The sequence below is a fragment of the Manis pentadactyla genome, chromosome 2, assembly GCF_030020395.1.
Source record: "Manis pentadactyla isolate mManPen7 chromosome 2, mManPen7.hap1, whole genome shotgun sequence".
Taxonomy (NCBI): Eukaryota; Metazoa; Chordata; class Mammalia; order Pholidota; family Manidae; genus Manis; species Manis pentadactyla.
The window spans coordinates 59,887,843-59,912,367 of NC_080020.1; the positions used below are offsets into that span (position 1 = coordinate 59,887,843).

General features: G+C 36.5%; 1 protein-coding gene and 1 long non-coding RNA gene across 17 annotated transcripts in view; one reads left to right on the forward strand and one right to left on the reverse strand.

Moving 5' to 3' along the window:
• Positions 1 to 24,525, reverse strand: part of PAM (peptidylglycine alpha-amidating monooxygenase) — a 274,025-nt gene that overhangs the window by 169,031 nt on the left and 80,469 nt on the right. The gene's annotated exons all lie outside the window — the stretch shown is intronic.
• Positions 1,748 to 22,655, forward strand: LOC130681028 (uncharacterized). Of its 2 annotated transcripts, XR_008994072.1 has the most exons (6): positions 1,748 to 5,506; positions 7,799 to 7,871; positions 7,980 to 8,041; positions 10,663 to 10,786; positions 15,824 to 15,963; positions 18,764 to 22,655. It is a non-coding gene; the product is annotated as an uncharacterized LOC130681028 (long non-coding RNA). The 2 variants fall into 2 exon arrangements; XR_008994071.1 differs by lacking the exon at positions 18,764 to 22,655 and having other exon boundaries at positions 15,824 to 16,788.

A 24,525-nucleotide genomic window follows, 5' to 3' on the forward strand; every position in this document is an offset into this window, starting at 1 on the left:
AAACTGGGTACTGGGTACCAGCACAGACAGATTATATGTCATGCCTCATGTTTGTGTTATATCACTTAAGGAAACTATATATATATAAAGACAGGCTTGCAGAAGCAACTGCTCAAAAAAATCAGCAGTGGAGTAAGTAACATGAATTTACATTCTAAAAGCAATTAGATATTTTAGGAAACAAATAAATATAAAATAGTAGTCCTGATAGAGGTACTTGGGATTTAAATGAGACAAATAGATTCTTATTAGTAATACTTGCCTATCTCTTTATAGAAGTATTGACAAGAAATGCAACTTACTGTTGCTAAACATTCTAAAGATGAAAATGTGCTATATGACTACTAAGTACTAAATGGAATATAAGTAATCAAGTTTACTACTATTTACTTGATTCCACTGAATTTAATATTTATTCCTACATAGAGGGATTATGTGAATTACCTTGCTGGAACATGGCGCTTTTGAAATGGAATTTTAAAAGTTAGCGTATATGAAATTTTATTTTTTTAAATTTTACTTACCATTATAAGGAACTTCTATTATTGTAAGATTAAGTCTCTCTTTCAAATAATGAAATCATGCAGATTAAAAAACTTTGATCATAATACAACTAACTCATGACAATATGCAAAACTCTATTGATAATGCAAACAATATACTGCCTGCCAGTAATTCCAGTAATTGCACCTATAGAGTGTTATCTCTTGAAACAGAATATGTTTAAATATTTAGTAAAAATAGAAACCAAATAGAAAAAAATCAGATCTTAAGCTTTTAGTATATACTGTTCATAAAGGTACAGTAGTTATAAAATGATCATACACTTATTGTTACTTTAAAATATGTTAAGGTCATCACCACACCTTTTAAAATTCCATTGACAAAATTAAACTGTAAAATAATCAGTGGTTCCCATAATCAGCCTTGAGGTATATCAGAATGTACTTAAAATAAGCTGACTGTTTGATCTTGTGATATGATTTTCAGAGAAATTTATGTCTCTATCAATACATTCAAAATTAATGGTCCATGCTTGACCAGCTGGTCATTTCCACTATCATAATGGCTGGCAGATGACCGCTTCCTTAATTCAGGAATGGATACCAACTGGGAAGGCAGCTTCTGGGCTGGTCATGCTGATACACACCTAGGAAAGCTCTGTCCCTATTACTGCTCTTTTGGCATTGTGGAATTTGCATTTTATTTCATGATATCTTCATCCATGACTAAAGAAAGATAAGTCAAATGACAGGAATGAAAGAATGATATTGTGAAATATAAGTAGAGTTAAACGATAGAAAAATATACTATAAATTATTTGATCAATTAAGTCAGTTAAGATAAAAAGGTGAAATTTCACTCCCCGTTATTAAAAATACAGCAGTAGCACGTGCTGTCTTGGTCTTGTACTCAAGGCTTCAGAACTGCTTTAAGATATTTAAAAAGTACTTTATTTCTTGTTCCTGAAACTTTGTAATTGTCTCTTTATCCTTTCATAAAATATCAAAAATTTGCCTGCTATCAAAAAGGTCAACATCTTTAACACAAAGTTTTTATCTTAAACAAAAGAAATTTTAAAGTCAGAAAAATAAATGGATTAAGCAGTATAAATTTGCCTTAAAAAGAATAAAACTATATTAAAATTTCCTTTTCATTCTGATATTTAAATCACTATCGGTATTACACTTGATGAGAAAAAAGGTTATTAAGGAAGCCTTTGTTATGTAAAAACAAAACACTAGAGAGGCAATTAATTCCTTACTGAGTTACAATTATCCTTCAAGGATATAACAAATGAGATACATTAAAATATTTAAGTTTGATTATGTTTCAATACATAATCAAAATATATACACCACACAACCTAAGTACTTCACTCACTCCTGAAATCTTCTGAATCTTTCTCCTTAGGAGACAATCAACATTAATACAATTATAGAAAAATTCTAAGGAGAAGCAATCACACTTTTATGCACATTAAATAGTATTTTCAAAACTTTTTGGAGAGTACATCTGATGACTATGCAGAGTTCTCCCCACACACTTAGTTTCAGGTTCTCTCCATCTTATGTTCCTACTGCTCCACACTTACTCAATCAGTACATTATTTTGCTTTTTGCTTTACCAAAATGGAACTGCTAATTTGAGTTTCCTGTCTCCTCATATTTGCCCTCCAAAACAATTCATTGAATCCAAGACTTAATAGTAGTCAATGGTTACAGCTACTTTTTTTTTTTCTAACCCATATTTCTTTTTTCTCTACTCTTTATGTCAAAATTTCCCAAAAGTCCCATTTTGTAGGGCACTGTATCTGCTGTAAGAGAGACACACCTCACTGCAGGGTAAATTTCCAGGTAGGGAAGTCACACATACTGTCCCTCAAATGGGAATGTGACTTTCTTTAAGCAATAAAAGGGGAACAGAGGTGAATTCTGTCGATCCAAGCTGGAGTTTAAAAAGCTATAGTGCTGTAATTCACCACACGCTCTTTCCTTCTTTTCCTTCTATGTGACCTACTGAAAAACCCCACCCCTCAAGGCAGTAATGGGTTGATGCTCACACAGTGCCTGCTCCATCAGCTTGAGCCCAGAAAGCCCCTGATGAAGGCAGAGGACTTGAATTTAGAAATTACCCATATTTACATGAAAAGAGAATGTTAAGGCAGAAGAACCAGATCAAGTGGGCAAATTTAACTACTACACAACTACTCAGAAGGATGTAGGTTACGAAGTTTATATGATTTACAGAGAAGTATGGGTGTGAACTTCAATACACACTCATGCCTACTCCTACCCAATGTACTGTTTGCTAAGGCCTCAAAAAAGGAAAAAGCTCTTTCTTGTTTTTTTAATCCAGGGAGACAGGAGCTTCATTCTACTTGTTCCAACACTGACATACTCAATAAATGTTAAGCAAATGAATGGGAACAAGGGATGCAAAGGGTCTCACAGTAAAGTTTGAGAAAAATTATACACACCAAATTTGAATAATATAAAGTTTTAGAAACAGCAAATCGACTTTTAAAAATCAAAGTAGTATATACACATAGTTAAAGGTCAAATAGTACTAAAATCCCACAGTGAAAACAGCAGTCCTCTGCCCAACCACCTCAAGCCCTACTCCTCAGATCCAACTTTTTGCCACTCTTTTAGTACACTTTTCTGGTGTTTACCTTCATTATTCCAAATATGTTGATGTTCTTATTTAACCAATTCACAGTTCTATCCATTACCTATTTACTTCACACTTCGGAAGATAAGGATTTAAGTCTCTTACTATCACCCTCCCCCCCACCTTCCCATCCCACCAGCTTTCTAATAGACTTGGCACAATTTTTAGCAAAATCAGTATTTAAATTGAAAGCTATGTAACTATTGTTCTCCACTGAGCCACGTAATTGTCCTATGTTTGTTAACTTTCTTGTACACCTTTTTATCTTTACTATGATATAATTCCTGAACCTTGTTTGGATTATCTTTATTTTAGTTACACCCTTCATTGTGTTTGGCTGAATACAGATTTACAAGACGACAATCATCTCCTCTAAGAATTTAAAGAATATCCTTCTTCTACCTTCTTTCTTATAATCCTATTATTGTGAAGTCAGACACCATTCTCTTTCTGATTTTTTCATGATTTATCTGTTCTTTTTCTCAATCTTCCAACCTCCACCCCATTAGAAGCTTCGAAAATTTTCTCTTTAGCATCCAGTTTGAAACTTTTACTGATATACCCTAATTTGTGTCTTTTCTCATTCATTCTCTTAAGCATTTTTCATTCAGTTTGCTAGGTCATTTTAATCTAAAGATTTATGAATTACACTATTAATAAATAAAATTACGTATTTCTTTGATAATTTTCTCCCCAATTATCTCTATCTTTTCTTTACCTCCTACATGTGGATGTTGGATTTGCTGGAATGCTCCTCAAATACTCCTACCATTTCCTTTCTATTGTCTCTGTTTTATTTTCATCCTCTTAGAGATTTCCTCAACTTTTCCATTCAGCATTTTCTATTTTCTATTCCTCTCTACTGAGTTCCAATTGAGAAGTTCCAACTCAGTTCCCTTTACATTTTTCTTTCTTAAAAATTCTTTTCAAGTCAGACACCTCCCTAAATCATGGGGGCTTTTCAATTCTCTAGAAAAGAATCTGCCTGTCTCCTGAAAGGTTGGGATATATTGCCAGTGTTCTGGGAACGGCAGGCAGAGGCGGCTGGGGCAGACTCCCACACTGATTCCCCAGCTTCAGGCCCATATGGCATCCCTAATTTCCGTGGTCCTGGTACCACCAAGCTTGAGCCCGTCATGTGGCTTTTGAGGCTGCTCAGCTTGCCTCGCATGGGCTTGCCTCTCGAAGGCAGTAAAACAACAACTGCTAGAGTTATACTAAATCTGTTATCAGTCCTCTAGCTTCCACTTTCCAAATATGTGTTCATCTCCTGCTTGCTGTGGAATCTCTCCTATTTTCTTTATCTTTGCAGGTTTATAACTTCTAAAATTCCTTTTCCATCCTTTTTAGAGGGATTTGGGAAGTAAAGAAGACAAAAATCATGTACTCAATCTGCCACATTGAACTTGAAGTCCCAGAAATACAATTTTAAGGTAGATTACCTGGTGATTATGTAGTTCAATTTCCTCATTTATAAAATAGCTGAGGAAAGAAATAAGGTAGGTTAAGTGCTCTGCTAGAAGTTCCTTGTCCAAGTTCAGAGCAGAACCAGGGATAAAATGTCTCCTATCTATTAGTTTGGTGCTTTTTCAATTCCTAACATAATGTCTTGAAAGAAAAGTATTTTGTAGGCCTTCTGCACTAGGGACAAGAAATCTGTCATTGAACCATCCATTAATTATGTAATTAAAAAGGAAACTAATAACTCATATACTGAATGCCATGTGTCAAAAATAATGACCACCAAGGCAGTGAGGGAAGGGGAGGTCCCTAAGGGCGAGCTAGGGCAGTTTCTAAAGGTCCAGGACGCCGCTAAGATTCGCATTAGGGCTTCTGGCAGGAACTCCAGGTAAGGGGTGAACAAAGGCAGTACGCTGGCAGAGGCTCTAGGTCAAAGCACACTTCCGCCGAGGCTACTTCCAAGAAAGAGAGAACACACAGCTGCCACGGCCCGCATTCTGCTGAGTACCCTGGACACATCAGTCACCGTCTGTCTGTCATCTGTGCCAGCCAATGGGATTATATCGGCTCTTAACCTTTCTGCATTGTGCTGTGCAATCCTTCAGTAGTTTTTCATTTATTATAGTTTCATTAATCGATAGCCATTTTCCAACTATACACTCTGAAATTTATGATACAGCCTCAAGATTTCTAGGTAAGTCACCGTGTTTAAGACTCAAACAGTAAACAGAATAAAAATATGATGAGCAAAAAAATTGAGTGGCACCAAAAACATCTAAAATGTTGGTAGTTTTCTTTGTTTCTATGTCATAGGTCCAAGGAATCGGAAAGCAGGAAGAAACAACTCTCAATAGCGGAAGTGTAAAATAATGTACTTAATACTTACCTTTCTTAGGAAAACAACTAAATGTTTAATTCTAAGTAGCACAGCAGTGGTAAAATGCAGTAGCATTTATTTTTGTTGGTGGTGGTATTTCAAGGCAGCTTTTGTAACTAAAATATCACCAAACCTCCACTACTCTATGACCTTGGCATATACAGTGCCTCTTTCAATGGAAAAAGGCTAGTTTCTATTTAATTTTGTTAACCTAGGTATAACAGTGTAACTGAATATTTCAAAATAAATGCCTTTAATTAATGGTGCATAAATAGACAAGAAACACTTAATCTGTGGCAAAAACATTTCCATATACTTTCTCCTGATTTCTTTGCTTATCTAATTCCATTGGATTTTAGGAATACTTTAGAGACTTAAAATGTATGCTTTAGCTATTTATTCAGGATCACAGTGGGATTCCCCACTACCAATAATACAATTAGACTGTATTTTGATGAAACTATATCTTAATTGAGAGGCGATATAGAGGTAGATTATTCAAATCCATTTAGATTTAGTATAGACCTGAATATTCCATTAACTGTGGATTCACTAATGGTCAAGGAACATTCCTGAATGTGCTGTTGAAGCAAGCAAATTCAGGTCTGTGTATTGTGTTCCAGATTGCTCTGACAAGCAATTTTCCAGCACTCAATCTAATTACAAATATTACAGAGAACAACCAAAGCTATTCTTTCCCTTTTTACCTCATAGGGGTTCTGGGAAGACAAAGGAAGACAATAACCATGAAAGAGCTCTACCTCTTTTCCTTTAAAAAAACATTCTCCCATGAGGATCAGTCAGGAAGACAGGAACTGCTCCCAAAAGTCCAATACCGTCTAGCCTCAGTCTTGCAGTATCAAAAACCTCATCTATGTCTACCTGCTGAGCTACTTCAAAGCACTTTTGAAAGCAAACTGGGAGATGGGAGCCTGTTTCTGAAGCAAAATTAGACTGTATAAATAAAGTCATAAGCTTGCTTGGCCTTAGAATCTTCTGACTATAGGATCTGTGAAGCTTAAAAATATATATCTATATCAATGCTTAAATCCAGACCTGTTCAGTCAGAACCCCTGGGGGAGGGGCAAAGAATGTGTAGCTTTTTGAAACTCTCCAGGTTGAGAAGCTCTGCTCTCCAGGTCAAGGCTGTCCTCACCTAAGCTTACCTGCTCCGGTCTAGATGGGGCTGGCAGATTATCACAGCATGACAATGGCTCCCCTTCCTTGGGAACAGACTCTACAGTGGTGTTCAGCTGCTGCCCTGCTCACTCCTGTACTTGTAGCATCCAGAACAATGCCTGACAGAGAGTAGGTGCTCAAAAATACTTGTTGAACGAATGAATGAGTGCTTTATTGCCTCACAACCTTTTCAGTTAGGTTGTATTATTATCCTTATTATACAAATGAGGTTAAGTGACATGTTGCAGGTTACTCAGCTATTAAATGGAGAAGGCAGGACTTGAAACTAAGTTCTGTAGGACCAAGTTCTGTGAGATGCCAGAGTCTACCTACTGACCAGGGCACTCCACATTGCACAGTGGTAGGCCAGCAGAGGGAACTCCTTCCCACTCCTTCCCAAAGGGCAAGCTCTTCTTCCTATGGCTCTGAACCACCAGGACACTTTATTTGTACTTCCTTTTGGGTTCTGTCAATTTTCTCTTCATCTCATTGAAAGGAAGGGAAACTACCACTTATTAAGCACCTATCATGTTCTAAGCACCATGTGGTACTTTCAAGAATGGTACCTTATTCCTGCTTTGTCATGATCTACTGGGTAGATATTTTTGTTTTATCCCCCATTTCATGAATAAAGAAAATTAGAGTTCAATCTTCTGTCAGTATTTCCAAAACCTTCCCAGTAAGAATAATCTGGGGAGAGGAGGCTTAAAATAGGACCAGGCCCTACTCTGAATGTTTTGACTCAGAAGGTTCAGGTGGGGAGCCTGACTCCCAGGCTAACTGCTAATGCTTTAGGGCAGGGGTTACGTGTCAAGCATCTTTTTTTCCCTTCACCGCACATACTAGGCCCTAACAGTGTCTCATTTTTCTAAAACATCACAGTTTATATGATACATCCACGTGATTTCCCAAAATAATCATAAGATGCAAGCATAACAGGTATCAATATCCTCTACTAAGAGATGGAAAACTAAGACAGAGTCAAGTTCTGTGGGTGGAGGGTGGGGAAGGAGCTGTGGGGGTGGGGGAGAGGCTGTGAGGAGAAAGAAAGAGAACATATTCCATAATTCTGTAACTCAAAAGAATTTACCCAATTCTTCTCTTCAGGTATACTTTCTCTTCTAACACCACAGTGAAAAATCGTTCCGTGAGTCCTGCAAACCCCAGCACAGAGCAAGAGGTCTGTCAGGAGGATCACACAGCCTATTTGAACTAGGCCCCTCAAAAAACGGTGTTTCTGATTGGCAATAATCAGTAAACCCTCACCATATTCTTTTCCCTATTACAGAACTGGTATTCTGTAAGAGAAATTCTCAAAATAGGGCATCATGGAAGAATTTGTACAATGTGGTATGTATTTAAAAACTCCATAATTTTCTGACTGATTTCAGCTTTAGTTGAGTTTCTTTAGGATATTTCCACTTAAATAAGTTTTTCTGGAAAAATTTTGCCCCTTATCATCTAAAGCACTCTCACTGGAATAGTCTTAGGAAGTAGTTTCAAGAGCTGAATGATATTAACCTAATGTAATTTTACTATCTTTAGCTCACTCAAGTAGATACATTTTCACAGCACAGGGACTTTAAAAAATCTAATTTTCTTTTAAATTTTATTGTAATTTTTTCTTCCCAAGTAAACAAAGAGTTGAGTTTCCTGCACTCACACACACACAAAAAAAATTATAGTAATATCACTGAGAGTGTGACCATTCCAAAAAGTGACTTTCCTCTTCTCACTTAGCAAAGAAACCTTGAGAGGGAAAACAACCCCAGAATCTGGAAAAGGGTTTCTTAATATGAAATGAGGTGCTACACCCTAAAGTCTGAGAACATTTGAATGAAGGATCAAGTAAAACTGGATATTCAGGAGCTCAGGAAAGTGGAGCTTGGGAGCGAGAAGAAGGTTCATCTCTCTCTGAATGGTGGTATCAGAGCAATGGCACCAAGTAGCTCTAAAAGGTGTGCCCTGGATACCTAAGGTCCCCTTCTCGGCTGTAGCCACTGAACCATTTGAGTCCACTGGGCTGATCCAAATCTCTCTTCCTGAGAATCTGAAACTGGGAAAATGAGATGTTAGCTGAATTGAAAACTTATGTGGAATCAGGGCCAAACTGATGTCGGAGTTTAGCCAAAGCAAAGCCATGAGCAAGCTGAAGTGTCAACAGAGCAGAGAGGCCAGGACTTCACTTTGCAAATCAAAAGAGCAGACGCACAGGTAGGTGACAGAAGCCAGAATATACCATGGGAGCAACCTGGGTTCCTGACTGGGATTTTATCCCCCGAATCCTAGTGTATTTCCCTTTCTATTTGGGAATGTCCACAAAGTGGCCTCCTCTTTCGTTTATATAAACAGTTTTATTTGTGATCATTTGAGTTCCTGTTCCTTGAAATCAACCAGCATTGACTAAGACAGGCAGCTTCATCGAGGAGCCATAGCTGTAAGCACCAGGTGTCCACAAGGTGGCCAGGGGAGAAAAAGCATCCAAAAGAGAGGAAATGGCCTACAGATAAGCCTTGAAGCAGGAGAGAGCAAGTTGAGGATAAAAACTACACACGGTTAAATACAGCTAGAGTGCCAGGAATACTGAAGAGGGAGGGCTGGGCAACCAGGCTGAAAGAAGGGCCAGAGCCCATGCCCAGCAGGCCTCCTGATCCGTGCCAGCATCGTTAGACATCATCCTGTAGCTGGTGGGTCCCAGGTGTGCTGCAGGGCATTCAGACCATCATGTGGAGGCTGAAGTGGGGGAGGTTGGGGGCAAGATCAGAGGCAAGAGAGCGTGAGGAAGTGAGCTTCTCAAGGATAGCTTAGTGTATCTTTATCTCCACCATCAGGGACTGTGCCAACGGAGGAGGGAAAAGGAAAAGCATCGACTTCGTCTTTAGAAGCAAGTCAGCACAACACCCCATGAAATTAGAGCCTTGTCACTTGGCCAGCAGTGTAGTTACACAGTGTTTCGCCCTTCAGGCCTGATGTTTTAAAGAAACTACTACAGCCTATGGGCTTGTTGACCCATAAGCAAATGTGCACTAGATGAGAACTAGTGCATGAAAAAATAGAGACCACGAAAGAAGCTCACACTGTGAAACACCACACAGTTTCACACTCCATTTACCCAGCTCTCATACTCATTTGTTAATTTCCCATCATAACAAAGCCACACCAAGCTTTACTTACTTCAGGAAACATGGCACCTTGCATAAGACTGATAAAAGCATGAATAATTAAAGCCTGACTTTGGAAGAAGGGCATCTAAAACTCCTGGGCACAATGTTTCATGCATACCCTTGAATAAATGGGAGCTGGGAATGTTCTGATAATAACCAGTTTAGATAACAGGGCAAATCAAGCCCCCAAATACTAAATGGATGGAATGAGAGCTGTCAGTTTTGATGATCACTATCATCACTATGATGATAGTCTGGGATGTGGGCACAATATGCTTTGTACCTTAGTAATTTATCTTACATAGAAATGACTACTGTAGACATGGACACCACATTCCCAACAAGCAGCTGTTATCACTGCACCAGACCCCAAAGCATCACCTTAACATTATGCTTTGAGTCTTGGGTTTTTCTCTTTCCACACTCAAAATGCCTGTCAACAGCCTTCACTTATGGAGACACCCCCATGCTTAACTACAGCCTGACAATGCTTTCCCTCCTCTCTCTGGTACGTCCTAACCACATCTATAGTACTGAATACCTGCCAGGTGTTCCTGAAGTCATCTCAGGTACAAACAGCTATGACAGAACAGCTTTTATCCTTGCTGCTCAGTGACTGGTCTATGGGTTACCACCTGGGAACTTATTAGATGGTTTCAGGCTCCACCCAAGACTGAATGAATTAGAATGTGCATTTTATTGAGATGCACAGATGGTGTTTGAGAGGCACTGCCAGATATTTGTGGAAAACACAGTTGAAGAGAGTCTGACTACAACCTCAGATCTGATCTCAATTTTCTTTGCTAGTCTGGAGACCTGGCTTCAAGGCCTGCCTGTAAAAATGACTGCCATTTACCTTGAGTGGGACCTTCAGGAAGATGGCACATGCTGTGGAGACACAGACTTCAAAGTCAGAGAGCTGAGTTCAAATGTAAGTGCTGCTACTCATAGGCTGTGGGATTCTGGGCAAGTTACTTACCCACACCATTGAGTCTTTTGACCCTTTCCTCTTGAGTTGAAGGATCATTCATTTTTTGTTTGTTTATTCTTATTTAGGGGAACTTTTTGTTTTTAGATTACTACAGACTCACATGCAATTGGAATAACAGGCAGAACCATCCCAATGTCCCCTATGATACATCTTGTACAACTATGATACAATAGCACAATGAGGAAATCAGTTCCCCATCTTTTAAGTTTGTCATTTCAAGAATGTTTTATAAACAGAACCATACATCTTCTGAGATGGACTTTTCACTCACTGTAATTCCTGTGAGACTCATCCAAGTCCTTGCACATATCAACAGTTCATCCCTTTTTACTGCTGAGTCTTATTTCATGGTATAGCTGCACCACAGTTTGCTTTTAACTGTTCACCTTTTGAAAGGCATTTGGGTTGTTTCCAGTTTTTGACTTCTTTGAATAATGCTGCTATGAAAAGGCACATGCAGGTTTTGTGTGAACATAAATTTCTATTTCTCTGGGATAAATGTTCAAGAATGCAATTGCTGGGTCATATGGTCATTCTGTGAAAAACTGTCACAGTCTTTCCCAAAGTGGCTGTGCCATTTAGATTCCCATTAGCAATGTATGAGTGATCCAGTTCTCCATCTCCCTGCCATTTGGTGTTACCACTATTTTTTAAATTTAGCTAATGTGATAGGTATGTGGTGATATTTCACTGTGCTTTTTTAAATTATGTTTTTAATTTGCATTTCCTTAATGAGTATATGTGTATTCTTCCATCTCTTTTCTATGCATTTACATGTATGTGGATACACATATATATAAATTTAAGTTGTATTTTGTGAAACCAAGTGATCAACATTTTTTTCCTTTGCATTTTTCTCTCATTTTTGCCCTTCTCCCACCTTGATATTAGTTAAATGATGGTTTCATTTTTGTTAATAACTTTTGAATCCATCTGGAATATTTTTGTGTATGGCATGTGATAGGAATCGGCTTTAATTTTTCACAAATAATTACCCAATTTTGTGTATAGCCACTATACACATAAGTGCAGGCAGTCCTGACAGATGCTATGTAGCTATACAAATTGGAGCATCTTTTTCCAGTTATTTATTCTGTCTCATTAACTATCCATTCTTATATTTGGTCAGATTTTAATTTTATAATGGGTACTTTTCACATCTGACAGTTCAAGTTCCCTTTGTCTTATTTGTCAACATTTTGTTGGGTACTATTATCTCCAACTGATTTTTCAAGACGAATGAATCTATATTTGTAAGTTCAGAAAAATAGTCCTAGAAAGATTTTGATTATGAATAAATTCATAAATACTTTTAGGGAGCTCTATATTTTTGCAACTGTTCATTTTTGGTCCTTCAGTAAAGTTGTGATAGGCAGACTGAGAGAAGTGGCTGAGAATGCTCTCTAAACTTACTTGAAGCACTACAATTCACACCTCTTCCTTTTAACCTTTAAAGCTCTTTAAGTCATTACATATCTACAACAAAACTGCCAGGATGTTCAAATGACAAAAACCACAGACTCTGCATGTTCTCATAACCCCTTAGATTTGATTATTTTTTAATAACAAGGAAATAATGATTCTTATACTACAAAATAGAGAAACAACAGTGTGTGTTGTGCATATTTGTAGCAGAGTTCGACAATCAGTAGATACAGTAGAAAGAATCAAGGCTTGATTCTGGGTCCTAGAATATATAAATAAACAGTGTATCACCACTTCAAGTGCAGAGGACAACTACTGTAATAAATGCAAATCAAAAATGTTTAATCTGAAAAAAAGAGATAGTATTAACCCAGCAATTATGCTAAGTACAATTTGTTAGCATGACTTGCTCTAAAGAATTGGACAAGTTCACTCTAAATAACTGGATTTTAATGAAGCTCGTTATGTGTGTTAATTCTTGTTTCTATGTTAATTTGTTACTTTTCACAATGACAAAATTTTCTTAAAAAAAAAACAGCTCAGTGACACACTATTCCCATACTTAAGGAGACAAGGTAAAATCAAGTAAAGATTTTACCTCATTCTAATCTTCCAACAATTAAACCAGCTTAATTATTAGGTGAGAATATCACCCATAATGGAGGCCACTAGCCTTACAATCTCCCATTTCTCCTTTTAATTCATCACAAGAACTCTATTTCTATCTGGTCACAATGCTGCTAAATTAAAGGATGACACGCCCTAGCCTCACTTGCAGATATGAAAATCCATGTGGCAAAGTTTGTTTGTGGGCCTGCTTTTCCCCTTTTTCTATCCTGCTGGCTAAAGCAGGCATCTTATGCCTGTTGGTTTAACAGCTGTTCTAGATAGGAGGACAGGGGTTATATTGTAAAGATGGAAGAGGGGTGGGCTGGAAAGAGCTCGGTCTCTGATGAGTATAAGGAAAAGCCATACCACCTTATCTCCAAAATATAAATAAGACTCTCATTGGTGACAGAAATTAACTTATATCTTTTTAAAGATATTTTAATTTGTTTTGGTATATGGTATATCCCAAATATATACCACCACTGTTCAGTAAGATCAAAGTTTGCAGGACCTGAAGTATTAAACTATTATTCTCCAGAAATTTCTCTTTATAAATTATCCTCATTATAAAAATTGACAATACCCATCAATACATTTTAATCAAAGAATTTTATGTCAAGAATTTCCAAGACAAAATAATGATTTCCTCTAGACTTTGTTTTATCCATGCTTTTTTCCATCAACACTTTTGAATAGAAACAAAGAATATATTTATAAAAAGCATAAAACAGCAAAGAAAGATAATCTAATTTTCTTTCCAAGTGTCATCATTGAAAAATAGTTTGGATTAGTGTTGTTTCAAAGAAAAGACTGTATAATTTTAATGTATATTAATTATACATATATAATTATATGTAACATTAATCTTAATTTAAATACATATATAATATTTTTATTTTTATGTTTATTGTTTATTGCTTTGGATAGGACCTGTAGTACAGTAGTGAATACAAGTGAGAGTAGAATGTCTCATTTCCCATTGTAAATGGAACACTTCCAGTGTTTCAGCATCAAGTATGACATTTGCTGTGGGTCTTGTTAGACACCCTTTATCCAGTTAGTAATGTTACTTTCTGTTTCTAGTTTGCTGACAGTTCTTATTATGACAGGACACTGGATTTTATCTGTTTTTAAGAAATCGTTAAGAAAATATGTTTTTTTCTCCTTTAATCTATCAATGTGGAGAATTACCTTAACCGATTTTCCAATGTCAAACCACTCTAACTTGTTGGATAAAACTTCTTTGGTCCTGATACATGTTTCAGACACATGGCTGGACTAAGTTTCATTATTTTATTTAAGATTCCTACATCAAATTTTACAAGACTTGCTTTACTTTTCTCTTATCATCCTCACTTTTCTAGCTTTGACATCAAGGTTATCCAAGCCTTATAAAATGACTTGGGAAGCAAATACTTTTCTAGACTCTAGGTTACAATTGTTCACAGAACTTTCTTATGAAAATGTTCATACCACATCAGGCAGAGAAAGACAAGCACCAAATGATTTCCCTCATTTGTGGAGTATAACAACGAAGCAAAACTGAAGGAACAAAACAGCAACAGACTCACAGACTCCAAGAAGGGACTAGTGGTTACCAAAGGGGAGGGATGGGAGAGGGTGGGTGGGGAGGGAGGGAAAAGGTGATTGAGGGGTATCATGATTGGTGCACATGGTGTGTGTGGGGTCACGGGGAAGGCAGTGTAGCTCAGAGAAGACAAATAGGGACTCTGTGGCATCTTATTACACTGATGGACAGTGACTGCAATGGGGTTGGGGGGGGAACTCGATAATAAGGGTGAATGTAGTAATCACATTGTTTTTCTTGTGAAACCTTCATAAGAGTGTATATCAATTATACCTTAATAAATATACATATATATATATACATATATAAAGAGATACCACTATTCACCAACCAGTATAGCTGAAACAAAAATTATAAAGACTGAAAATACCAATGGAACAACTGGAACTCTCAGTCCTGCTAGTGAGAATATAAAACTTTGGAAATCTTTTTGGCAATATCTAGTAAAGTTTAAGACAAGCATACCCAGTGGTCCAGAATTTCCATTCCTACACGTAATTCCATCAGAAATGTGTGTACATGAACACCAAAAGAAACATACAAGAATGTTCATCATCACAAGCATTATTTATAACAGAGGCAAGCTAGAAACAACCCAAATACCCATAAAAAGCCAAATATATATATATATATAATATATATATATATATATATATATATATATATATATATATATATATATATATAAATGTTCACACCTTTTAGGATTTGGGGTAAAAAAGTTTTTAATAACTGATTGAATCTCTTTAAGGGTTATAGATCTTTTTAATTTTCTACTTCTTGAGTTAGTTCTGTTGAAATATGTTCCCAAGATTGTGCCTATTTTGTTAGTTTTATTGATAATTACCTTTTGGTAAAAAGAGCACTGAGTATAAAAGGCCTTGATTAAATTCCCAGTTAAATCATTTATAAGGCATTTTATTCTAGGTAAACTCCAAATACTCTCAATCTGCAACCTCATTTGTAAACAGACATTAGCTCAAAGAATTTTTGGGAGTATATTTGTTTGATAATGCATCTAATGCACTGTAGACTATTTGACTTTATATTCTTCTAATAGTCTAAAACACAAATAAATAATAAAAATCGTAATAATGCTACCACTGTGGCTTTGGTACTGGTGTTAGGTCGTAGGAATTTTTAAATTGTAGACTTTCAGAGATCAAAAGACAAATAATTTAAGAATCCAGCATCACCCAGCCGGTATGACTACCTAAAGGACCAGAAAGCAACTCTATCATGAAGCAGCCCTCTCTGTCCTCAGAGGGCTTCCTCCGTTAGAAGTGCCTTTGCTGAGCCATAAGTTCTTATTCCCAAGAGCCTATACCAATTTGGTCTACTTTTTTCTTTCTTAGAGAAAAACCAAGTCTTTGATATGACAACCTTAAAATATTTAAAGTCAACTATAGAAGTCCTTCCTGAATCTTCCTACAGAGAATGAGACGGAATATGGATTTGGAATCAAGACAGATCAGTCTGAATGGTGGTTTGCCAGGTGGTAGCTGTGTGACTTTGGAAAGTTAATCACTGTTGCCGCACTTCATCTGCACACGAGCATGTCTGTATAGTGGAGACACTAATCAACTTGCAGAGTGGAGGGGATTACATGAGATACAATGTCAGTGCCTAGGCAGTGTGTTTCCTAGATAGTTTATTCCTCTTCCTTCATTTCCCACACCAGTTAATATTTTTGGGAAGAGTTTCCATTTATCCAGAGACCTCTTAAATTGTGGTTTCTGAAAATGGGGAAAAAAGCAAAGGCTAGAAAGACTCCTTGTAGTCAGAGTAGTCATTAAAATAGTTGATGTTCACATCAGCATTTTTTCTGGTAGCTCTTAGAATTCTAATGCCCCTTCTATGCACACAATGTACCATCCTTTCAGGTGGTTGCAATTTTGGACTAAATACAGAAGTCTATACCACTGCATTAAATTTCATTTGTTTTGCTCCAGCCCATCTCAGATGCTTGAGGTGTTGATTCCCTAATCAGATGTACCTACTATACCTTCCAGCTATTTAGCATATAATACTGTGATCAGCTTCATGGATAAAACTGAATTAAAAGATTCCTCCCTTCACTGATGAACATTTGGCAAAAATTTTCAGCCAGATTTTCACAAAATTTTTTGGTAAAATTTTTAATCCACCTTCCTGTTCCAGAATCCAACCCATACTTTCACTACATTTTCTGCTGATATATGTATTTTGTCATTAACTTACATGAGATCTTTATTCTTTTCTGTAGAATCCTTACTGTCTTCAAATGTTATTAGTTAAATTCACTTAAAATATTCTAATTTACTGACTTAATAACACTTTTCAACTAACCACAATATGTGCCATGGTTGTTTTTTAAAAAAATACTGCTGTAAACTAATTTTTTTCACATTTTTTGTGGTTTTTAATGTCAAACTTTCTCTTAAAAATTTCCATCCCTTAGTCCTGATATTTTATTTCTAAATCTAGGAATAGACAGATGCTGTAGACTGAAAGTTTGTGTTCCCCCAAAACTCATATGTTGAAATCCTGACCCCAGTGTGATGGTGTTAGGATGCGGGGCCTCTGGTAGATGGTTAGGTCATGAGGGCTTCACCCTCATGGAGGAGATCAGTATTCTCATAAAAGAGACACTGGAGAGTGCCCTCAGCCCTTCCACACAAGGATGCAACGTTAAGATGGCTATCTATGAGTTAGGAAGCAGCTTCTCACCAGACCTCAGATCTGCTGGTGTCTTGATCTTGAACTTCCCAGTCTCCAGAACTGTGAGAAATACCCTTCTGCTGTTTATAGTTACCCAGTCTATAGTTTCTGTAGTAGCAGCCCAAATGGATTAAGACAAGAGGATGATGATCTATTTCCTTATCTGATACTATTCTGCATTTATTCTGAGGTTCTCATTCCTCACTCCAAGCTGTAAATTACAGGAGATCTGCATTCCACTTCGAGTCACACAGAAATCAAAAAAGATGTTAAATATAGATTTTTTAAAAGTGTCTCCCTTTCTTTAGTTACTCCTCTCTGGAACCAAGAGATTATGAAGGTTTACAGATGTTTTTGACAGAGACAGAAATAAGGGTGTTATGATCACTTAAAAATCATTAAAGATATTATATTTGAGATGCACTTTCTAAGTTTCAGTTTAAATATTTGGTTTAGGATGCTACATCTAAGAGAACTGATAATGCTCTGTTCATTTGTCTAGTTATACATAAGAGGGGCTGTGAGACTCTGGAAAGGAGAAAAGTAATAAGAAATGGGGGGTGCACAGCTTATTTCGTTATAAATATTTATTCACTTACTCAATAAATAACTTTTAAGTGCTTTATTGGCAAAATAAGGATCCCAGCCTTCATACAGCTTATATTACAGCAGGAAAACAGACAATAAATACACATAATAAATTACTATTGTATGAAAAAAAGGGAAAGCAGGGTACTACAGAGTAGGACTCCTGGGGTGGGGGGTGGGGTACATTGCAAAACTATAAAGGTGACAATTGCCTAAGACTGATAAGGGACAGGAAATGTGGTTGAATCAAGTAGGGGGAGCAGGTCAGACAAGTAACAGAATGGCTCTGTAGAGCCTTGTAGGTCACTGTGGAGACTCTTGCTGGTAGTCAAAGGAGAGTCACTGCAGTCTGAGAAGGACGATGGATTTACATTTCAAAAGGATCCCTTTGGCTATTGAGGTTGGCCTCAGGAGGCTGGGAGAGGGAAGGGTATAAGCAAGAAAAGCACAGTGTATCATATTATTTTTTGCTGTCTATTCCATGTGATTTGGTCCAGAGTGGTAGCAGCTGAGACAACAAGTGGCTGGATTCTCGGTATATTCTGAAGGTAGAGAAAATAGGATATCCTAATGGACTGTGTATGACATGAGAGAGACTGTACCTAGAAAAGACCTCAACCAGGAGAAGTAAAGGAGAAATAAAAAATAAATAGATGGGGTTGTAAGACACCTAGGGAGAGATCTAGAAAAGAATATTGATTATTTCCTGCTCTTCCCCAAGCTCGTAATAATAAAACCCTTGACCCTTTAATATATTAAGGAATATACTCTAACAAGAAAACACAACAGTCCATTCAGGGGTGCCTCTGAAGTCAGACAAGTTGATTCAAAATTGACATATAGTACAGTGATTCCCCTTGGATTTCTTTTCAAATGTAAAAAAGAGGAGGCAGACAATACAGCAATAAAATATACTGCAAACCTCGAAGATTGATACAATCCAAAAGGTACTGGCCGAAGACATTTTGTGTAGTGATACTTTTTATAATAGCATCTATGTTTTATAGGTCAAAATAAAGACCTGGTCTGTCTGACACCTTATTTAATGTCTTCTGTGTCTTGGAATGCTGAAATATCTCTCTCTGTGCACTGTCACGTCTCTGGCTGACGGCAGCTTTGCCCTGGCAACAATGATTATTAAGCAGATCTGCTTCAGAGCACGGAAGTAAACCAGGAGGGCAAGGAAAATGAAAATAAAGTAGTGGGGGGGATACAATACTAAATCTGAAAGGGGAACTATTTTTTCCACTCTTCAATTATAATAAATACCTGCCTTTAAATGTGCTTCTTTTAACTCTCTTTTTAGAAAAATATATGTAGACTTGTGATGGCTAATTTACTTTTCCTTCCTGTTTTCTTTCTGTTCCAGTAATCTGACCACAGATTGTCATACTTGTCAACAGCTCTCCTCAAGGGGGAGGGAAATGCTGCATCATCAGTGATGTTTATAATTCCTTTTACAGTAATAGAGTATCTGCTCAGTGATTAATAATCCAAAATACAGTATAACAGAGCCAAACAAATGGCCCCAGTGTAAGAAAGCAGCATAGGAAACAAGTTTGGACATAGTGCTGTACCTGCCAAAATAAAGAAAAGCAACATGTTTTATGGGCAGAGCACTGAGGGGTACATTTAAAGATCTAGTGTCTAGTCAGGAATGGCAGTAGACATTTTTTTCTTCTGAGAAACCTGATTACATTACTTAAGTCATTTTTCTGTTGTCTTATTAATTGAAGATCGCTTTCTAGTAGCTGCTTTCTATCCTGCTGTTCAACTGACTGCAGTTCTTCTGGACTTGTTATATCATCAAAAATGATAGTCAGTGTCCATGCTATTCACCCAGACCTCTATAACTTTTCATCTTAAACCCCTGCATTTCAAAAACAGACAGAAGAATGCTCTTTACAGTTTATCCACCAAGTGCATCAACTGGTATAATTACCTGAATGATACTTTTATTCTCAGTCACTCGATGCATTTCAAAAGTACCAGGAACAGAAATATCACTGGCCTAGCCAGGGTTTCTGTGGATTTTAACTCTTTCCAATAATACGTCCCTGAAACTTTGGGGAAAAGAATGATTGGACATGGATTCCTTGAATAACTTTGAAAACAACTAGACTGGTTTTGATAGAAAGCAAATGAAATTTCCCATGGACAGTACTTCTGGAATACTAGTAATGTTCTATTTCTTGATCTGGGTGGCGTTTCCATGGGAGTTTATAGCTATTTCTTTAAACCACCTAAGCTCTGTGCATGCATCTGTATGTATGACATGTATCACAATGAAAAAGTAATGAAAAAAATTTAAAAGATCTTTAGAAATTAGGTACACTTCTTCAGAGATTCAGGGAGTTGGAGTGGATATTTTAAGAATTATTCCAGACCTCTGATCTGTATTTATTACATATTAGACAATCCATCATAGTCAACTCTCCATGTTAAAGAATATTTAAAGGTGAAAAACCAGAAACCCCTCCATCTTAATCAAGATTTTTAATTAAGAATTAAAGATATTCATGATATATGTGTTAACGCTAATAGCTTCTAATATGAAGCAGAAGCTACAACTTTGCTCTCTCCTCACTATTTTCTTCTTATTTTTATTTACTTATCATTAACAGAAACTCATGAAACTATTCCCTTTGAACTCACAATAAATTAAAAACAAAAGCAGACATTTACCTTGAGAGTGCATCAAAATAATACTAGATTTCTCTTTTATATAGTAATTATCATTCAACTAAAATCTTAGGAGTTGACATGTTTTTCTGTCACATATGAAGAAAACAAAAGTTAAATTATTAAATCAAATTCATATATTTTATTCCCTTCTCTTCATTATATTCAGCTGAATTTATCTTTTTACTTTTTATTATCTAGTAATTGACATTTTAGTAGGAACAATATAAAAATGTATTTAAATGTAGAAAATGACACAAAAAATAAAGTTAAGCATTTGTGTTATTAATATTCTTCTCCTTTTTGGGAAGTAATTCACATCCAAAGAACATAATGGTCATTCCTGAAAACTGCTATAAAGTAAAAATGGTGAGATCATAAGTAGACTTAAAAAGACTTTACCAGAAACAGACATTTCTCCAAAGAAGAAATACAAATGGCCAACAGGCACCTGAAAAGATGCTCCACATTGCTAATCATCAGGGAAATGCAAATTAAAACCACAATGAGACATAACCTCACACCAGTTAGAATGGCCACTATCCAAAAGACAAAAAATAAATTGTTGGAGAGGATGTGGAGAAATGGGAACCTTCTTATATTGCCGATGGGAATGCCAATTGGTTCAGCTTCTGTGGAAAGCAGTATAGAGGTTCCTCAAATAAACTAAAAATAGAAATACCATTTGACCCAGTAATTCCACTCCTAGAAATTTCCCAAAGAAAACAAAATCCCCGATTCAAAAAGACTTATCACCCCTATGTTTATTGCCACACTATTTACAATAGCCAAGATATGGAAGCAACCTAAGTGTGCATCAATAGATGAACAGATAAAGAAGATGTGGTATACATACAAACGGAATATTATTCAGCCATAAAAAGAAAAGAAATTCACCATTTGCAACAACATGAATTAAGCTAGAGGGCATTATGCTCAGTAAAATAGAAAAACAAAGTAAAACAGAAGCAACAAAACAGCAGCAGAATCATAGACACTGAGAAGTGACTAGTGGTTACCTAAGGGGAGGAGATGGGGTGGGTGGGAGTGGTGGTGAGGTGGATAAAGGGGCACACACACACACACACACACAAAGACTCTACCAGAAACAGCAGGAAAATGCCATTATTTTTAAAGGCAATGATTATTAATCTGTAAATTGATGATACTTAATTTGTTCAATCAAATGGAAAAGATGGCAAACAGTTTTAAAACTGTAGGAATGAACTCACTATGATCAATTTCTTCCCATATTAGGAGTGGGCAAACAAACAAAGCATGTGCAACTAAATATTCACAATGTATTTTCTTTTTAAATATTGCTTTCAAATGTTTATATCATTTTTCCAAGAAAAGCAACAAATAACTATTCTAATTCCTATAAACACATGATGACATCATCTACACAAAATATTACTTAGGGCCATGGCATTTTTTTCAGTGTTACATTATAATTTAAGGTGAGCCACATAATGGATTGCACTATAAGGAATCACAAAGATCTTCAAATGACTTATATAATTCCATTTTGCAGTTTAAAAGTGCATATACGATTATGTTGTTTTTCTATTTGTCTCTTATATTTCTTCTGATTCATTCTAAATGTGGTTCAGAATCCTGCTGTCTTTGGTTGAGAAAAATAGAATAGTGAAAGAGAGGAGGCTAGTTATTAATGTACCTTTTACATTTTATTTTATTTAATTGAAAAGAATGCATTATGTTATTTAAATTAACCCCTTATATTACATTTTCTGCTTTCATTTCATTTAGGTATCAGAAAAGAAAGAAGTGTATTTGTAAACTGAAATTATGAGAAATATTGCAACATTAAACAATTTATTTGGTTAAAAAGTACAACACAGTTATTGAAACATTTTTTTCAGACACTGTGTTAGCCTCTAGAAAAGCAAAGATGAATAGAAATGATGCTTACCGGGCTTTTACTGGGACAGGGAGTGGTGGCATTTTGGAAATAGAGGAAAGATCAATGTTGCAAGGCAATGTGAGAAGGTCTATCATAGAAGCAAATGCAACATGCAGTGTGGTACTAAAGGGTGAAGCGAGGGGGGAGTGGGGGGATCAGGAAAGCATTCCAAAATATGTAATAATTAGTGAATTCTTAATCGGAAGTATGAAAGTGAAGGCATATTAGGGAATGACAGTCCATCTTGTACCTCTGGTATAGCCCTGGGGAGGGAGAAGAGGGAAAGCGTGCCACTGGCTTCACCTCCGGTACAAGGAAAGCTGTGAGGGAGTGCAGCCTGGCTAACATGAATCTGCTGGCCGGAGCATGCTCTCTCTTATCAGGGTGTCAGCTTGCCTGTGAGCAGAGGGGCCTTCCCCTCCCCCCATCCACCCAGTGCTGCTCTCCCTACTCTGTCTTGGCCTTTTCATGGTCAATATTTTCACTTGTTTACGTTGTTCATTGTTCACCTTCCTCACAAGACAGTAAGTTTTAAAAGAAAAAGCAGCTATATTTCCAGCCTCTGGAATGATGCCTAGCATATAGTAGCCACTCAATAATACTGTTGAATGGAGGAATTAAATCAACAAGAGAAAGGAAAAGGAGAGAGGGAGGATGTAAAGACTGGTTAGCATTAAGATAAGAACAGAGACCAATAACTTGCTGTCTCAGATGTCACCCAGGGCACCAGTCAGTCCCTCAGCTGCCCCGGACACCATTCTGCACCAAAAAGTTCAAAAGGAATACTTTGAAAGAACTATTCCTACCATGTCTTCTACATATTGCAAAAGCTTGTCAGAATGAAAGCCAGAACATCAGTTGCATTTTACACATACTGCTATTTCAAATGAAAAGTGAAAAAAAAATACATTTTTAATGGGGAATATTATAATTGAGAGCTTATTCAAATGAGTAGCTTTTTCAACATAAAATATTAATCTTTTCAATAATCATATTTGTAGGAAAGAAATGGAGTACTACTGTGTGAACCATTAAGTTCAAATTCCTACCCTGAGCACTTAAATTTTTTCACAAACACCACTGTATTAATCTCCCTTTTTTGCATTTTACTGCTGTTATGTTCAAAAATCCAATCTCCTAGACAAATGGCAATTCAAGAACAGAATTCAAGTGATATATTATTCCCTTTGACTACAAAGGTATTGCCCATTCAGATTTTTTTCATTCAAATTTTGCAACAGCCATTACATCATACAAAATATACTCTGCCTTCTCAACTACTATAATATATGGCAATTTCTACAATATCTCACCCTTTTCTCTGAAACACTTAAAATATATTTTAAATTTAAATTAAATCACCCAGAAGTTATTTATGCTACTTTCTTTGCCATTAAGTTGAATACTTAAATTGTGTTCAATGTATTTTGTAGGTCGAAAGTAAAATGTCATGAGCTTCATTATTTAAATTCCCTATATGAAAACCATCTTTGCCTGAAATACTTTGACATATACAAGGCAACACTGTACCTAGTATTACTGCTCAGCAAAAATTAAATATGTTTCGGTATTATAATTCCCCCTATTCCCCCTGCAGTTGTGGAGGGGGTGTGGGCGCTTCTTCCAGTTTTAATATACTTTTATCTAGTTCATCTTTAGATATTAGAACCCTACAAAAAGAAAAGGTGAACTTAAAAGGAGAAAAGTATGAATGTTCTTGTTTAGAATCTCTTATGAACAATTTACAGATTCCATTCCAATAACAATAGAGGTTTTTCAGCTTGACAACTTGGCCACTCCCCATGACAGATACACTCTTTAAGGAGTCAGCTGCTGAGTAAATTTCTTCAAGTATACCCAAATCCCCTCCTCCATGCTTAGATGGTTATTGATTATTGCTTAGTTCTTAAATATTCACTGCAGCCAATATGCACACTCCTGAAGAGAAGGTACCAGTTGCATGACTCTAGGCACGTCCTATACGCGTCCTATTAACTCACCCATTAAACAGACTTTGTGTGGCCTAGATGTGGCAATAGATGGAAGAATGCCTTGAAAACTATAAAATGCTACACACACACAAGATTCATATTATTACCAGTAATGACTGAAATAATGTGAGGCATGTCATTGATTTATCTTTCCGTTTCATGTAAGATTTGA